We start from the raw sequence: 17366 nt of genomic DNA, 5'->3' as shown, positions 1-17366 counted from the left end.
AAACAACATATTCAACTTTACCTCATTCCGAACAGCCATACTCTTATGCGGTATCTAAGTCGAATCTAATATTTTGCCCCACTATAAACGAAAGCTCACTGCTAAACGATCTTCAGCGTGTTAAACCGGTCTATTCGCCAGGTGCCGATGGAAACTCTGGCTGTGTGCTCAGATTCTGTGCGGAAGCCTTGTGCAAGCATCTACTGAAACTGTTTACCTTATCTTTGGAATCTTCACAATTCCCTCATATATGGAAGGAGTCCTTTGTGATTCCTCTTCACAAAAAAGGTAGCAAACTGGATGCAAGCAATTACAGAGGAATCTCTAAATTGTCGGCTATCCCAAAACTTTTCGAAAATGTTATCACTCCTCATTTGCAGCACCTTTGTAGATCAATCATATCACCGTGTCAACACGGTTTTATGAAACGCAGATCTACAACCACTAACCTCTTGGAGCTAACTTCTTTCGTAATAGAGGGTTTCAAAAATAATCTTCAAACAGATGTCATCTACACTGATTTTAGTAAAGCATTTGACTCTGTTAATCATTACCTTCTAATAAAAAAACTAGATCTTATAGGTTTCCCTGTTGATCTTCTAAATTGGATTTCAAGCTATCTGAATGGCAGGACACAACAAGTTCTCTTTAAAAATTCGTTATCTTCTATTCTCCGAGTCACATCCGGTGTCCCACAAGGGAGCCATCTTGGTCCGCTTCTTTTTACCTTATTCATTAACGACCTCCCCTTAATAATAAAACATTCGCGTGTACTTATGTACGCAGACGATGTTAAATTATGCCTCCAGTACAAGGACACTTCTTGCCATTTGGACTTACAATCCGATCTAGACCGATTTCAAATATGGTGCCGTGATAACATATTAGACTTAAATGGCTCCAAGTGTAAAGTTATGACCTTTTGTCGTGCCAACCCAATACGCACGACTTACACTCTAAGTGGGTGCCCTCTGGACAGAATAACACGAGTTGATGATCTTGGTGTTCTTCTGGACCCAAAACTAAAATTTTCTGACCATATTTCATCTATTGTCAATAAGGCCAGGGGTGTGCTTGGTTTTATAAAAAGGTGGTCTAAGGAATTTGAAGATCCTTACTTGACTGAAACCTTATTTATTTCGTTAGTCCGTCCGATTCTCGAGTACGGATCACCTGTTTGGAGTCCACAATACGCAGTCCACTCGGACCGCATTGAATCGGTCCAAAAAAACTTCTTACTTTTTGCCTTGCGGCGCCTAAATTGGGATGCAAACCATATATTACCTCCTTATTCCAGTAGACTACTTTTAATTAATTTACCATCCCTAGCTAACCGTAGAACTATGCTTTATTTATTTGTAAGCTTATTCGTGGGGATGTTGAGAGTCCCGACTTGATTAGTCGGCTTATCTTCTCGGTTCCAAGTAGAGTCACTAAAAACTATATACCCCTTATCTTAAATCATTGTAGATCTAATTATGAGTTGCATGACCCTTACAGAGTTTTATGTTCTGACTATAATAGACTTTATCCTATTATCTGTAATCTTGACTCTCTGCCGCTATTAAAGCAATCGATCTTATCTTTTCTATTACATAATTAGATCCTACTAACACTAATATTTATTTATTATTTAACATTATATTCATTTCCTCGTTCCTATTCTATTTTTTATATCGCGTCTATATTTTCTCGCGAATCGAGCCGTACGATACACGGCAGCGCCCCTCGGTCGGTTTGTCGGGAGGTGTGACCGTAGGACCCGTGCGAAAAAAAAAAAAAAAAAAAAAAAAAAGAAACCCGGAGGCACTTAGGGCTGCTTGCAACTCTCGAATTGAACTTTGGGCTTCGTTTACGGAATTCGCCCCTGCCAGAACGTCGTCGACGTACATGTGCTGCTGGATGATACGGCTGGCATTTGGAAATGGCACTTGGATATCCTCTGCCAGCTGTTGCAAGACTCGAATGGCGAGGAAGGGGGCGCAGTTGACCCCGAAGGTAACTGTTTTAAGTTCAAAGTCTCGGATATCTCCTTCCTTGTTTCGGAACAGAATTCTTTGAAACGGGGTATGTTTTGGATCGACCCAGATCTGACGATACATTTTCGTTATGTCTGCACTGAAGACGTATTGAAAATAACGCCATTTCAGGACCTGGATCGTTAGATCGGATTGTAGGACTGGACCAGCATGAAGGATATCATTTAAGCTGGTCCCATTTGCCGACGGACTTGAAGCGTTGAATACAACGCGAAACTTTGTAGTGGTGCTTTCGGGCTTAACTACCGCGTGATGAGGAAGATGATACGAGGGAGAATTGTGAGTCGGCGGAAATTCTTTCATATGACCCAGATCCAGGTACTCCTGGATCACGCTGTCATATTGCTCTTTTAAGGGAAAGTCTCTTTTTAAACGATTTTCGTTTCTAAGAAACTGAGCTAACGCAATGGACCTTGAATATCCTAAATCAGATCCGGTATTCTCGGGATCCCGGAACGGGAGCGTCACCACGTACCTCCCGCTTGCGTCTTTTGTTGTTGTTTGGAGGAAGTTCCTTTCACAATAGGAGTCCGACTCTTTTACCATCTTTACTGGTAGATCATCCACCTCCCAGAACTTGCTGAGAAGCGTGTCGAGCGAATCAGGGTCGCCTATTTGGAGCACCTTGGTCGTGAAGGATGCGACCCGTTTCGGCTTACCCTTGGAAATCGGCCCCGTTAGCACCCACCCGAAAATAGTTTCTTGGCCCAGGAGCGAGCCGCAAATATTTTGTCGGGTGCCATCCATCATTATGGATGGTAGAATGTCAGCCCCGATCAGTACATCAATTTGAGAGCTCTCAAAAGGAAGGTAGGATCTGCCCAGCGGAGTGCGGGCAGGTCCCTCAAAGAATTCCGAGGGATCGGATAGGAGGGCAGTTTGCCTGAGAGCTCCGGAAGGACGTACGCTTCAGTGTCTAACTGTAGACCTGGCTTAGTAGGAGAGCGAATCCCGAAGTGACACAGCTTCGAGGATTTCGCGGAGACCGAATGATTTAACCCGGAGACTTGGGTCTGGGTGTTGCGGAATGGCAACTTGATGAGGTTGAACAGGCGTTCTGAAATGAACGTCGCCTCGGATCCCGAGTCGATTAAGGCTCGGGCTCGGTAGTTCGTCCCCAAATGGCACACGTCTATCATCGCTGTGCTCAGTAGGACGGCTGAAGTGCCGGACGCGAAAAAAGTTTGCACCGCAGAGGTGCTTGCCGATGCATTTCTGCTAGAGGGTCTCGGAAGTTGCTGTGTAGGGGGCGAGGTTGAGGAACTCGCATTTTCGGAATTTGGGGTGCTGCGATGCAGCAGCGTATGGTGCCTGCCCTTACATGTTAAGCAGCTGTGTGTGCTTGTGCAGTTACGTAGCTGGTGACCTCTGGCAAAACAATTCAGACATTGCTGCTTCTTTTTTATATAGCCGGAGCGCGAGTCAACAGACATTTGAAGAAAACGCGGGCACAATCTTACCGGATGGTTCTCCTTATAACATAAGTCACACCCTTTCTGTTTGGTGCTGACCTTTGTCTCGAAGGATTGAAGCCTTTTTGGAACTGCCTGAGTCGGTTTCATATCTTCGATGTCTTCCAATGTCCGATACCTTTCGCTCAGGAAGGCATTCATTTCATCCCAAGCTGGGATCTCGGATTTGGCAGTTAGCGACTGTTCCCATAAGGACAGGGTCTGCTTGGGCAGTTTGCTCGCGCAAAGGAAAACCAAGATACAATCCCAGTTTTCTGTGGATACCTGGGAATGCGCTAGTGCTGTTAAACACCCCTGAATCGTGGATTGTAGCTCTTTTAGAGCATGACCAGATTCTTGCGAAATTGAACTCAAGTTAAAAAGAAACTTGAGCTGGCTGTTGACTAAAAGTCGCTTGTTTTGGAACCGATCTCGCAGCGCCTCCCACGTCGAAGCAAAACCATCCTTCGTGAGAGGAGATTTCGCCACGATGGCTTTTGCTTCGCCACTTGTTTTCGTAAGGAGATGGAATAGCTTCTCGACCGGAGTCAACCTGGGGTTGTTTACGTAAATTGCCGTGAATAGGTCCCGGAAAGTGGGCCATCGGAGGTAGTCGCCATCGAAGACTTCCGTGTCGCATAGAGGTAAGCGGCAGCCGGACGACATTAGTGGCTGAGAGGGTGCTTGCGCGACTTGAGGCGTTGCTCTGTCGATTGTTTCGCCAATTTGTGCTGCACATGACTCGTATACTGAGTAGCAGTAGTCATATTTGGCCTGGAGAATAGGCACTGTGTCGAGGGATCCTTCTTGGGCCATTAGGTCAGAGCATGTTTCGTACTCTCTTTCCACTTTGTCCCATAAGGCTCGCACCTGTTGCAGACGGACTTGTAACGTGTGTAGGGACGGAGAGGCTTGATCAGGAGTGTTGATCTTCGCTTCGAAAAGGCTTACGCGATCGCTGACGGCGATGAATTTATGCAACGCTGCGTTTGCGGGCGTTGGCTGCTCAGAGGATGCCATTTTCTTTGTGGTAGAGCGTGTGACGCGGAGGAAATCAGTCCCGACAGCGGAGAGACTCTCGGATTTTCTCAATAGAGAAGACTCACTAGACGCTCGCGTCACTGGTCGGGAAATGACCAACCTAGGAGTTGTCTTCGAACTGGTCGATGGCAAAACCTTTGCTTTCGGAGTGGGAGTCGCGGTTTTGACCCTGGGACTAACGGACTTGGGTGCTGGCTTACCGCGAGTGGATAGCGGAGATTGCGGGTTGAACTTTTGTTCTTTTCCAGGTGCGGGTGTCTTTTTCTTATCTCCCTCTAGGGGCATGCTCAGCTATGCCCTAGGAGAAGGAAGTCAAGAAGGCCTGCACGCTGCAAAAAAAAATGTGGAATTAAAAAAGAACCAGACACAGAGGGCACCCAAATCTGGATGGACAAAGGATCCCGTCGGACTTCGGGAGAAAGTTGCAATTGGGATCTGGAGATTGGAGCACGAAAGAAAAAAAAATCCAAATCTTTGTGAAATAAGGCCCAATAGATCTTCAATCAACTGTAAAAAAGCTTAAATGAAGCACAATATAGCTAAAATTCAGTGTGAAAAAAATAGTTAGGAGGATTCACAAAAAAAAAACAGCTAGAGTGAAGTCCACAAGAAGATATAGCTATATTGGAGTCTAGAAAAACAATAGCTCAAATTTATAAAAAAAAACTATGAATTGCAATTTCTGGAAAAATAGCTACCAGCTAGAGTCTGGATAATAGCCAAGGATTTATTAAAAATCGCTACCGACTGGAAATCCCGAAAAAAAATAGCTAATATAAAGAAAATAGCTAGCTAATAGCTAGCTATAGCGAGAAAATTCAAGTTTAAATTTATAAAAAAATAGCTACCGGATTTGGGACCACAACGAAAAAAAATCACGACAATTTTATTATTTTAATTTAGGAACCAGAAATAGGAGCCAGAAATAGCTTGTAAAAAATTATTATTTGGCTTAAATAATTATTAAATAATCGGTTCAGTTTTTTTTTTTTTTTTTAAATTTTGTCGTCGGACTTATTTATTTTATTTTATGTTTCGATTCTAGGGTATTCTCTCGTCGCTATGCGCCGGTTTTTTGTCAGGGCAATAAAGAACAAAGAGGAGACGAAAGAACTTGCACTTGGCAAGTCTATGTAAGTCGCGACTGTGTGTATGTGTGTATGTATTATTTGGAGTTTAATAGGGGACTTGCCATATGTATTTATGTATGGAGAAACATATCTATGTCATGTAATCTCGGAAGAAAAAAGTCAGGTTTTATTTTATTCTGTATGTCGAGATTTGTGTTTTATTTTGAGCCAAGAGATAAAATTTGTTCTCAGTTCGGACTCGATATTATTTATTATTTTTTTAGTAATATATTTTATTTGTGTATTAACTTGGTTAAATCTATGGAGTGATTCTTATATATGTATGTAGATGAGAATTTCATTGGAATATATATATGTCAATGGATATGTATGGATATGTATATTTGATTTAATTTAGTTGAATTTGTGGTTTGTATATTTCATTGAGGCAAAAAACAGCAGTTTAGCAGCGGACGATAATAGTGAATTTTGGACAGTGTATATATATATGTATATGCGCTTGGATACCAGCGGATCACCGTGAGACGAATTAGGGGGCCGGTATTGGCAAAGTGCTTGTTTATGCACTTAAAAAAAAAAAGAAGTAATCACGGTGGCTGGGCGCATGTACTTATATATTTTCACTTTTCACTTGATACGGATGGACGGAAAGAATGAAAGCCGTTGGAAAAACGAAAATGGCGACCACGGACGGAACAGGATTTAAAGCCGTACTTATCCACAGCGGAGTGGTGAATACCTTGCGGGAAGGGAGGAGAGCGAGAGGAGAGAAGGAGAGCGCGAGCAGCGGTGCTTGCGAGCCGTGGAGGAGCTGTGAGTACAAGCATTGGCCGCTTACTCTGCCGCTCAACTGTTTACGCCCTTCTGGCGTGAACACTTGGCATCTTTTACGCATCCGCATCACTGCCCGGGTACCACGGTTCGACGGAGACGCCACCGGCGGGCAGAAGGAGAGAAGGACCAGCCGCAGCAGCAGGACTGCAACCGCCCTAAACCGGGAGCCTAGGAGGATTGTTTAAATAAATAGCCAAAAGGCAACGACTCCGAATGTGCCCGGGATATACAGTGCCCAAATGGAAGTTACATTTATAGCGCGATTGGTAGTCCAAAATGGACATAAAGAAAATTAAAAACTATAGTGAGTTTAAGTTGATCTAAATTCTGAATTTATGCGGTAAAACGCTAAATATCTGAGCTAACCTGTACTTGGATGTATTAATTCCCGAACCGCCATCTTGAACACAGAGAGAGAAAAAGTTAAAATTTTTTTTTTGTAATTTAAGTTTAACCATAAGAATATAAGAATATGTACTCGAGTAGGAGACTCAGACATGCCTTTTTCTGAAATTTTTTCGGATTTAAATTGAATTCTCATTAGTGATTAAAATTTTTATATAGTGTGTGAGCTAACCTAAGCCAGTTAAATCTTTTTAAGAAGAGTTCATTTTCGGAGAGTGCTCGTTTAAATTTTCGAGTAAGGATTTTTTTTAAAGTTTTATCGCAGTCGTGTAATCCAAAATCATGCCTTCTTAAAGTGGTTGTGGAAAATACCACACTTTCGTTTCAGCTCATCTGCGCCGGGAGATCGATCTTTCGCCGAGGAGTGAAAAGTTGAGTGAGTCTCATTTATAAAACTTTACTTTTTATTGGAAATATTCGGCAGTAAACCGATAAAATTTTTCTAGAGGTCATCATATATTGTATACATACTGCTAATAAACAAGTAATAATAATGGAGTGGCGAGAACAGGCGTTTGAAATATAAAAGAGAAAAAAAAAAAAAAGGAGAAAAACTAACCGAATTTACTCGCGGCTCACTCTCAAACGAAATTAATTTTTCTTGTCGTTTTGTTGTCTAACAAAAAAAAAAAAAAAAAAAAAATCATGGAACAAGATTACAGAGAGAACGTTAAAAATTATTGAAGATTTAAATGAAAGTTTTGTTTCATTCCTGAAAATATATTTAAGCGCTAGTAACTTTAATTCTTTATTTGCAACGGTCTTGAATATCGACTGAAACTTTCATTTTCTGATCTCGCGACCAAGAAAACCTTGCTTTAATTTCCTTTCAGTCACACCAGTCTGTATTTCTATATTTACTTGTTTCCTTTAGTATGTACTTATTTTTAGATATAAATATTGTTATTAATTATTAAGCAAAGATTATTATTGAAAATATGAATTTCTAAAAACCTAAATACTGACTCGGCTGATGTTTCTCTGGACGTAAGGTACTGAAGGGGCCACTAGAGCTATGCTCTTAAGGAAAGTGGTCTTAGGTAGGGTAGGGCAATGCGAACACGATTCCACCTGTGCTTCGCAGGCGAAAAAATTATCAAACTTTCCTCCCATTCTAGAACTGTCCGCTTCCGAAAGTATTAATTTGCTTCCTCCGATTTTGTATTCTAGCTCCTTCATTTTGTTGTTGTTGCAAGCACGCTCAATTTCTTGATTTTATTCATTATTGTCTGTAACGAAAGAGATCTGTACAAGCAAGACCACCACACCCAAAGCCATGAGCTAGAGCCGGCCTCTAAAGCGTGCACTCGCAAGTACAGGTACTCTAGCCTTCCATCATTTTAATTCGTTACACGTTACAGTTTAGTTAAATATAATAATAAAAAAAATAAAGTGGCGCCCAACGAGTGGGGCCTTAGTGAGTTTTTAAATTCATTAAGACTCGCGAATTAATATCTTCAATCCTTTTCTTTACATTTTCCGTTTCAGTCTTATACTTCCAAAAATTGTTGTGTTTAGAATTAGTTGTGGAGTACACGTCAAGTCAATACTAATATTGCTGAGTGGCCATAACTAAGACTGATCCCAAAAATTTTCCTAAGTGTAGCAAAAGGAAACGTATATTTTGCTGAGGAAAACAGAGTAACAGTAATTCCGGTTAGGTTTCTGTCCCGGTTTTATCTACTTTCTTAAGCTAACTAAACGCTATTCTGGAAAAAAAAGATCATTAACGTAACATGACGGAAAATCTTCGCATTACTCAAGAGAAATGCAAGATCCTCATATAGTTGATGATTTTCCTCCTTTTTACCATTCGTCTTAAATAAGATAGAGTTTCCTCTAGGTTGGAATATTCGTGTCGAGGAAGAGCGCACGATCCAAGACTTCACTGATACATCTACTGGTGGTGTTGAAATTTAGTCTGACCAATGGAATATCTTCTTTTAACGAAACTCTTTCTACGCCTTCGGGAGAATTTTGAGCCGAAATAAGCCCTACGAAAGGAGAACATCAAGCCAAGAGTTCAGTTTTATTATCTTTTCACACCTTATCGTTGATATTTTTACGTATAAGTTTATTCTATTTTGCTCGCCATTTTCGAACCTGTAATTTTTCGCAAGTATGATAGGGTTAGACCGATCACCAACTAGGAAATCTCCTAGTGTCTCAAACGCTGTTTGTAAATTATGTGCAGCCGAGATCAGCACACCAGATTTGTACGTGACAACCTGTCACCATGAATTCCACAGGGAATGCATTGGCAATCATTTTAAAAAAAAAGTGAGATCTGTCCGAGGTGCTTCCAGTCGGTCTCAGCCTAGTGTGTCTATGTGTACCCTAGTCTGAGTATAGCGGGGGGGTTTTGTAGAGGCGACTGAAGCAGTGTGTGATAAAAATCTCGATGAATAATTGATAGGGCGGTCAGCTGTGACACACCAATGTAAGGTCATACTAGATGCAGCAAGAAGTAGCTAGAATATACCAGACTGGATGCAACCCTTATTAGCTGCACCCGATAAGTTTGGGGTAATTCGGTTATCGGAGAAAAAGTGTGGTTCAGCTGATCGTGGTTTCCGCCGATGGCCTACGCCTCGGCTAATGTTTCCGGTTTGCTTTCTTTGCAATCAGAACAGTCAAAGAGTCAAGTTGCGAATGTGCGTTGAAAAATTTTAACTTGCCTAGTTTCGACTGGGTTAATTGCAGGTTAGTGAACTTCAGAAAATGGTGAACTGTGGTTTGATGCGGGAAATATAATCGCAGCTGAAATTGAAGGCCGGAGGGTCGGCGGTCAGAAGGAGAGCCGATAAATACGCCAGGCCGTGAAGTGGAGCGCCTTCCCAGCGAGCAGGAGCGAAGGACCAGCCGCAGCAGCAGGACCGCGACCGCCCTAAGCCGGGACCACCAGGAGGGTTTTTAAATTAATTAATCAAAAAATGCAACCTAAGTGGTGATTAAAGTGAGGTTAGAGTGACTGGAAAATTTCAGCGTGATTGGTAGACCAGAATGCCAGAAATTAAATTAAATCGAGGTTAAATTGCTCAAAATTCCAAAAATTTGAAAGAAAAAAGTGAAAAGTTGAGTGAATCTCATTTATAAAACTTTACTTTTTATTGGAAATATTCGGTAGTAAACCGATAAAATTTTGCTAGAGGTCATCATATATTGTATACATACTGCTAATAAACAAGTAATAATAATGGAGTGGCGAGAACAGCCGTTTGAAATATTAAAGAGAAAAAAAGAGAAAGGAGAAAAACTAACCGAATTTACTCGCGACTCACTCCCAAACGAAATTAATTTTTCTTGTCGTTTTGTTGTCTAACAAAAAAAAAAAAAAAAAAAAAATCATGGAACAAGATTTCAGAGAGAACGTTAAAAATTATTGAAGATTTAAATGAAAGTTTTGTTTCATTCCTGAAAATATATTTAAGCGCTAGTAACTTTAATTCTTTATTTGCAACGGTCTTGAATATCGACTGAAACTTTCATTTTCTGATCTCGCAACTAAGAAAACTTTGCCTTAGATTTCTTTGAGTTACACTAGTCTGTATTTTTATATTTACTTGTTTCCTTTAGTATGTACTTATTTTTAGATATAAATATTGTTATTAATTATTAAGTAAAGACTAATATTGAAAATATGAATTTCTAAAAACCTAAATACTGATTCGACTGATGTTTCTCCGGACGAGGGTACTGAAGGGGCCACTAGAGCTATGCACTTAAGGAAAGTGGTCTTAGGTAGGGTAGGGCAATACGCGAACACGATTCCACCTGTGCTTCGCAGGCGAAATAATTATCAAACTTTCCTCCCATTCTAGAACTGTCCGCTTCCGAAAGTATTAATTTGCTTCCTCCGATTTTGTATTCTAGCTCCTTCATGGCAATATATCGTTTTGTTGTTGAATATATTCATTTTGTTGTTGTTGCAAGCACGCTCAATTTCTTGATCTTATTCATTATTGTCTGTAACGAAAAGAGATCTATACAAGCAAGACCACCACACCCAAAGCCATGAGCTAGAGCCGGCCTCTAAAGCGTGCGCCCGCAAGTACAGGTACTCCAGTCATCCATCATTTTAATTCGTTACACGTTACAGTACAGACGTTTTTTATGCTTCGCTGGCATCACATGGCCCCAGTTTAAGGAACTGGACGTCCAAAACCTGGAGAGAGCTTTGCCCAGTATGGAAGTCGCATTGTCACTTTGTTGCTGTCTAAATGGAAGGTCAAGAATTTGGAGGAGCGGTAGCGTTGGCTCACGTGGCACAACTCGATAATAGATTACAAGATATAAATAAAACTGTCCAAAGGCGCCCATATTGACTCAGCGCAGATAAGAAGCTGTTAGCTAGAGGAAAGATAGAACAAATGCAGTTCTCCATTTGCAGGTCCTATGTTAGAAGGACGAAGGACGGTAGTCACCGGTTGTGTATCGATTATCGTGAGCTTAACTTAAATACGATTTCTTATAATTTTCCGATTTTTTCATAATTTTCTTAGTCTTTAAACTTTCTAACAATTTGCTAAAATTTTGCCACGCCCACTCTAACGCCCTACAACCGCCCAAACCTGTACCGTCCACATTTTTGAACCACTTATCGATATTTTTTCATAATTTTATTAGTCTTGTTAATTTCTATCGATTTGCCAAAAAATTGTTTGCCACGCCCACTATAACGCCCCAAGGCTACCAAATCGGTCACGCCCACATTTTGTAAGTTTTGTTTTAATTTTTTCTAATTTTATTTCCCAATAGTTTTATATAGTTTAATATTTATCGTCCCATGTTTTTCCTATATTGAGGCCTATTTATTTTTATTTGTGAAAACTCATACTTTCATCAGTTCACTGACAACGATGTCTTCTCACGGTCGCGTTCAGCGAGTGTGATAGCCAGACTTCAAATCGACTGTTTTGAAGATTTTGGCTTTTTCGAAATTCCCCAATATCATTGAGTTATTTGGCATGGGGTATTTGTCGGGTACCGTCCTATCGTTTAGTTGGCGAAAGTCCAGTACTAAACACATCTTTTTATTGCCCGCAGCGTCGGTGCCTTCCTTGTCTACGACCCATATAGGGTTATTGTAAGGGGACTTTGACTTTTGGATAATGCCGTTTTTGAGCAGATTGACATCGGGCCAAGTGTGATATCAATTTTCTCTACTTTCTTTTGGGGACTCTGCCGGGCGGATCCCTTTCAACCCCTTAAATGGTCGAATGACATTTTTGCCGCACCCGTTTCTACCAGGTTTTATTTCGATCCCCGCTTCTCTTCGTCTGATGACGGATAGCAGAGATTTTCCCCTACAAACTTAATAGTTTAATAGTTTAATAGTCGTACTCTAGAATGGCATCGTCGTCGCTCTTTCCCGCTGCACTGAAGGGTGCAGTGGCATAAGCCATGTCGAAGGTGTTCGGGGCCTGATCAACGTGGTTGACACTTTGCCCTTTGTGAGGGGCCGAGCGGACACACGCGGCCGGCTTCGATTTTTGGCAAGCCAGGGCATGGGATGGTTGCATTGTTTTGTAGACTGACGGGTCAACTTCCATAGGATCCGGTGTGTTTCCTCGAGCCATCCTGTAGCTTCGTGGAGCCAAATATCATACACCTGTACCCTGTGCATGTCTTTCTGCTTTGCCGCGAATAGCAGTTCTGTGAGGTGGCGCCTGAGTCCAGAGAAAAAACGCGCAAGGAGTCATTTCAGAAATTCTCACACAGAATCGTTGCTGCCGATGCGTCATACGGCAAAATTACCTTGTTGGTAAGCAAGGTTACTATTTTTAGTGTCGTGGATTCTGTTAGTTGGGTGCTAAACAAAGTTATCCCCCGCCGATGTCTATAAGCCGACTGGCTGCTGATAGTTTTACTAGTATCCGTATCCAGCATTTTTGACGATAATGGTGGAAGTGTGACTACCCTACTTTGCTTGTTGACTTAGAGACTCAGTCAAGTTGCAAATAATAAGATGATTTCACGATAGTCGGTGATAGTCGGAGTTTCACTTGATTGGAGCTTCAATGAATCTTCAAAATGAACTGACTTAAAAGCTAACATAAAAAGGCGACATTGCGGCCTCTGCCAATATGCAGAGCTCTGCCGACTACGTAAGAGATTCCGGCCAAACGCTGTATCAGCAATTTGATCAGTGCTAGTGTCCGGAAAATCGGTCCGGTTAACTTAGTTAACTTACATATCGCAAACTCAACTCTTTGTGACGCAGAATGCGCACATTAAGATATATATAAGAGAATAATAAGCATTTTATATATTGTAAGCAAAAAACAAAAGATAATCCTATAGTCGAGTTCCCCGACTATCAGATCCCCGCTACTCAGCTAGTGTAAATGCGAACGCAAAATTTAATCATTTATCTGGATATCGATAGATATTGGGTAATAAATTGAGAAAACATTTTAAAATAAAATATCTTTAAAGGTCCTGGGATCTAGACATTCATACGGACATGGCTATATCGGCTATTGATCGTGATCAGGAATATGCTTTATATAGTAGGAAACGCTTCCTTCTGCCTGTTACATACTCTTCAACAAACCTAGCATACTATTTACTTACAACAACCAGGTTGGAGCACAAATAACGAGAAGTGGAAAGTCAAAAAGACAACGAGGAGTTCCGAATAGAGAGAGGATGGTAGACTCGAAATAAAAACCTAAATAAATGGAAACCGAGGAATGCAAAAAACGTGGAACCTATGTGTGAAGGAGGAAGAAATGCAGCGAGTGCTGGCAGAACACAATAGCACGGAGCCCGCCCTCAAAACAGTGAATAGAGTAAAAGACAGATACTTCTGGCCACGATTGACAAGAGACGTGAAGATGTTTGTGAGAAGGTGCAAGTGTTGTCAAAGATACAAAGTGTCGCAACAGTAAGCGGCTGGAAAAATTCTGACAAGAATTGCCGAAGCGCCCTTCGAAACTCTGTGCGTAGACTTTGTGGAACCACTACCACAGACCCAAAATGTGGACCAATTTTCGAAGTAGAATTAGCAGAAATTCCGCAAGCAACGGCAGAGGCATCTGTACGAATCTGTCGGGAAGGACTTATATTGAGGATTGGAGCTCCAAAGATTTTGATTTCTGCCAACGGTGTATAGTTCAAAGGACGTAAAATGATGATTGCGCAGCTCTTAGGAGATGAGCAAAACAAATGGGACGAACGAGTTCCAGAATCAATGCTGGCGTACAACAGGAGTACCTCGGAATTAACGAAATACAGTCCAGCACAACTCTTATTCGGTAGGGAACTTGGACTACCGAATACGCTGTTGATACAGTAAGTGGAAAAGACTTGGAAACATACGCAAGGAGGCAACAGCGCACATGAAGGACGCCGCAAAGCAGCAAAAAAAAAAAACCCGGTCGTCGGAGATCTGATCTGGCGCAAGACACACTTCCTATCAAAACAAAAACACTTCCTTTTAACAAAGCTGGCACCAAAATATGACGGCCCATGCACTATGGGTAAAAAGCCGGACATTTTGTTAATGTAATTTTTTTTGTGATTGATATTTTAAGGCTGCTTTAATTTTTTGATTGCCTAATAACAAGATAGCATAAAAATAATTTTAGAACATTTTTACGAGTAATAGTTTATTTTTGGTGCGCTTTCAAAGTAAGCTGATTCAGAGGTGCTTTGAATTGTGAAAATTGGCGGAAAAATTGTCTTCATAGCAAACTTTGAGTTTGTTTTTAACTATGGAAAAAACAAGTCAGAGTATGTAAAGTAATTGTTAATACATGTTTTTCGATAATTGTGTGTTGTTGTTGAATTGTCCAATGTATTGCTTGTGAGTATTTTCAATTGTTTACTAACAAATGTTCTAGTGTTCTGTGGAATATTACTTTTGAATGGCACAAAGAAGCACCAAGTTTAATGTTGTATGTTTTTAACAAATATATGTGGAATCAAATATGTGGAATCAAAGAGACCTTTGTGACTAAAGAGCAAAAGATTACCATTTCAAAGAAAGTGAATCAATTTATTGCTTATGTGAACAAGCACTTAAGGAAATACAATAGAATGTTGGAGTGATTCAAACGAAATCATTCATTGTGGCTTCCGTCTAACAAAGTTGTTGTTATTGATAAGCCAAAAATGACACTATGCAATGGTCGAAAACAGTTAACATATAAAGATGCAGCAGATAATCAGCAAATAAGATGGCTGCAGAACAAGGGAATTCAACACCACTTCTCGTATATGCTGCTTCAATTTCCGCAAAAAAAAACGAAGCAGGCAGAAACGGCCTTTGTATTAAAAAAAACATAAGCAGTGAAAACATACATGATAAAAAAAAAAGAAAATTGAGACAAATCATCCTATTTAAATAAGTGCTGATAATGCTTTAGCTTTCTTAATTGAAAATGAATTTACAAAGCAGCAATATAATAATATAAAAGCGCTCAATAAGCAGCAAGGATGCGATATTTTCCCTCCTTATTCAAAAGTAGCAGAAGCAAAATTGAAATGCAGTCCATCCGAACTAAAATTTTCTGAAACAAGGGCAGGAGTATCGTTGCCAGATTTGATAGATACATACTTATAATGCAAGAGGAAGTTTAATATGTTTGCACAGGTACAACTAATTGTACATTAATTGTGAGCTATGGCTTCAATGGATCTACGGGCCAAAGCACGTACAAACAAGGCTTTCTATCAAACGAATAACCTTCTTTGCTTCCCATATTATAGTGTTCACAGAGACTTGGTTAAAGCCGGAGATACTTAACTCCGATGTCTTCCCAGGTATGTACATTATACTTAGGTTTGACCATCCCTCCAGACGGGGAGGTGGAGTCTTAATTGCGGTTAGATCTACCCTCGTGTCGGCGGAGTTACTTTTGGACGATTCCCGTAACTCGGAATTCTTATGTGTAAAGCCATGAACCATCTCCAAGTGGACGGCTCTCATACTTAGGCAGGTGAATAGCGCCATCCACCACAATCGACACAAGCAATGGTCCGAAGTAGTCCAGGCCAGTGAACTTAAATGGCCATCTATTTGCCTCAAGCCGATCCTCCGGCAATGAGGCCATCTCCGGTTGTGTCGGTCGTGCCTTCCGCAACTTGCATACGTTACAATAAGCCACCACTTTCTCTAGTAGCCTCCTCACGTTAGTTATCCAAAACTTTCGACGAATCTCGCCGATGGTGGCCTCTACGTTTTGGTGGCACATCCTCTCATGGTTGTGACTAACGATCATTTACGTCAGTACGCTTTCATGGGACAGTATGATCGGACGGCGAGCCCCACATGGTACGCATGCCGCTGCGTCAATCCTTCTATTGGCACGCATGATACCCCCTCTATCCAAATACGTCGACAGTCCAGATAATTGGCTGCTCTTGCTAACCGTTCCTCTTTGAGCTTCCTCGGAGAACGCTTCTCACTGCGCCAGCCGGACCAATGCGTGCTCCGCGTCAGCACGTTCGACGGAGGTAAGCCCGTGAACCTCTCGCTCGTAGCGTTGCCCGCGACAGCGTCGAATAAATATTAGGATCCATGCCGTCGTTCTTACCAGCCGGTTAAAACTCGAGAACCTCTGCCAAGATACAAGCGGCGCGTTTGCCGTGACCAATGCAAATTGACATCTCTTCCTCAGCGGCCTGTGGAACGCGTCCATTGGTTACAGAAGATTTGGGACAACTTTCTTCAGGTCCCATTAGGAATGGTGGTCCGCTTAACCACCGCTAACCTAGGCTGAAGACCACGCGGCGTTCCGACCTGGTTGCGTCGTCTGCCACGTTTTCGGCAGATTGTAGCCATCTCCATTGGGAAGCATCTGTGGATTCTAAGTTTTCGGCCACCCGACAGCACGGTCTAGGAGTCGGTCCATAGTTTGCAGCTGCTGATCGCTACACCGTGTTCCTGTTTAACGGTGTCCATCAGTCTAGTTCCTAATACAGCTGCTTGAAGTTCCAGTCGTGGGATCGAAAACGTCCTCATGGGAGCACATTTCGTTTTGAAACACATTGGCCCGCCAATAAGCCAATGTGTGCAGACGTGCAGCTGCAGTGTCCGCACAAGTCCAACGCCGAAGTAGTAGCGTGGACATCGGAATTCTTCAATGTATTTCATTTTTTGCCGCCAGCACTCAAATGCTGCGGCCAATTCGTCTGGGAGCGGCTCATCCCACTTGACTCTCCTCCGGCAAACCGCCAACAGTTTGGCGGTTAGCAGCTCAAGAACCCGATTGGATCGAATGTGGACATAACAAGGCTTAGAAACTCCCTCTTGGTATGGACGCGTTTCCCGTACATCACACTGCTGGGTACCCGATGGTATTTGATGCTGAACTTGAAGTCATTCGTAGCCGGCTGCCAGTACATTCCCAATACTTTTTCCTCAGATTCGCTCCATTTAACTTTCGTGTTGGATCCTTTTGGGTTCAGAGCTTTGAGTACATCTGCCGAACTGGAGGAAAACCGACACAAATGAAATCCTCCGTTTGCGTGTATTTCTCTCACCCGTGATGAAACGG

The 17366-nt window shown here is 41.7% G+C and overlaps 1 long non-coding RNA gene across 1 annotated transcript; it reads left to right on the top strand.

Annotated features, from left to right (window-relative positions):
- The first annotated feature begins 6423 nt into the window (after nt 1–6423).
- On the top strand, nt 6424–7375 carry LOC116801672. The gene is made up of 2 exons (XR_004362160.1): nt 6424–7237; nt 7308–7375. It is a non-coding gene; the product is annotated as an uncharacterized LOC116801672 (long non-coding RNA).
- The last annotated feature ends 9991 nt before the right edge of the window (nt 7376–17366 follow it).

This window comes from Drosophila sechellia, chromosome 3R (assembly GCF_004382195.2).
Source record: "Drosophila sechellia strain sech25 chromosome 3R, ASM438219v1, whole genome shotgun sequence".
Lineage (NCBI taxonomy): Eukaryota > Metazoa > Arthropoda > Insecta > Diptera > Drosophilidae > Drosophila > Drosophila sechellia.
The sequence above is the reverse complement of the archived record's forward strand: the minus strand, read 5'-3'. Positions and strand labels throughout refer to the sequence as shown.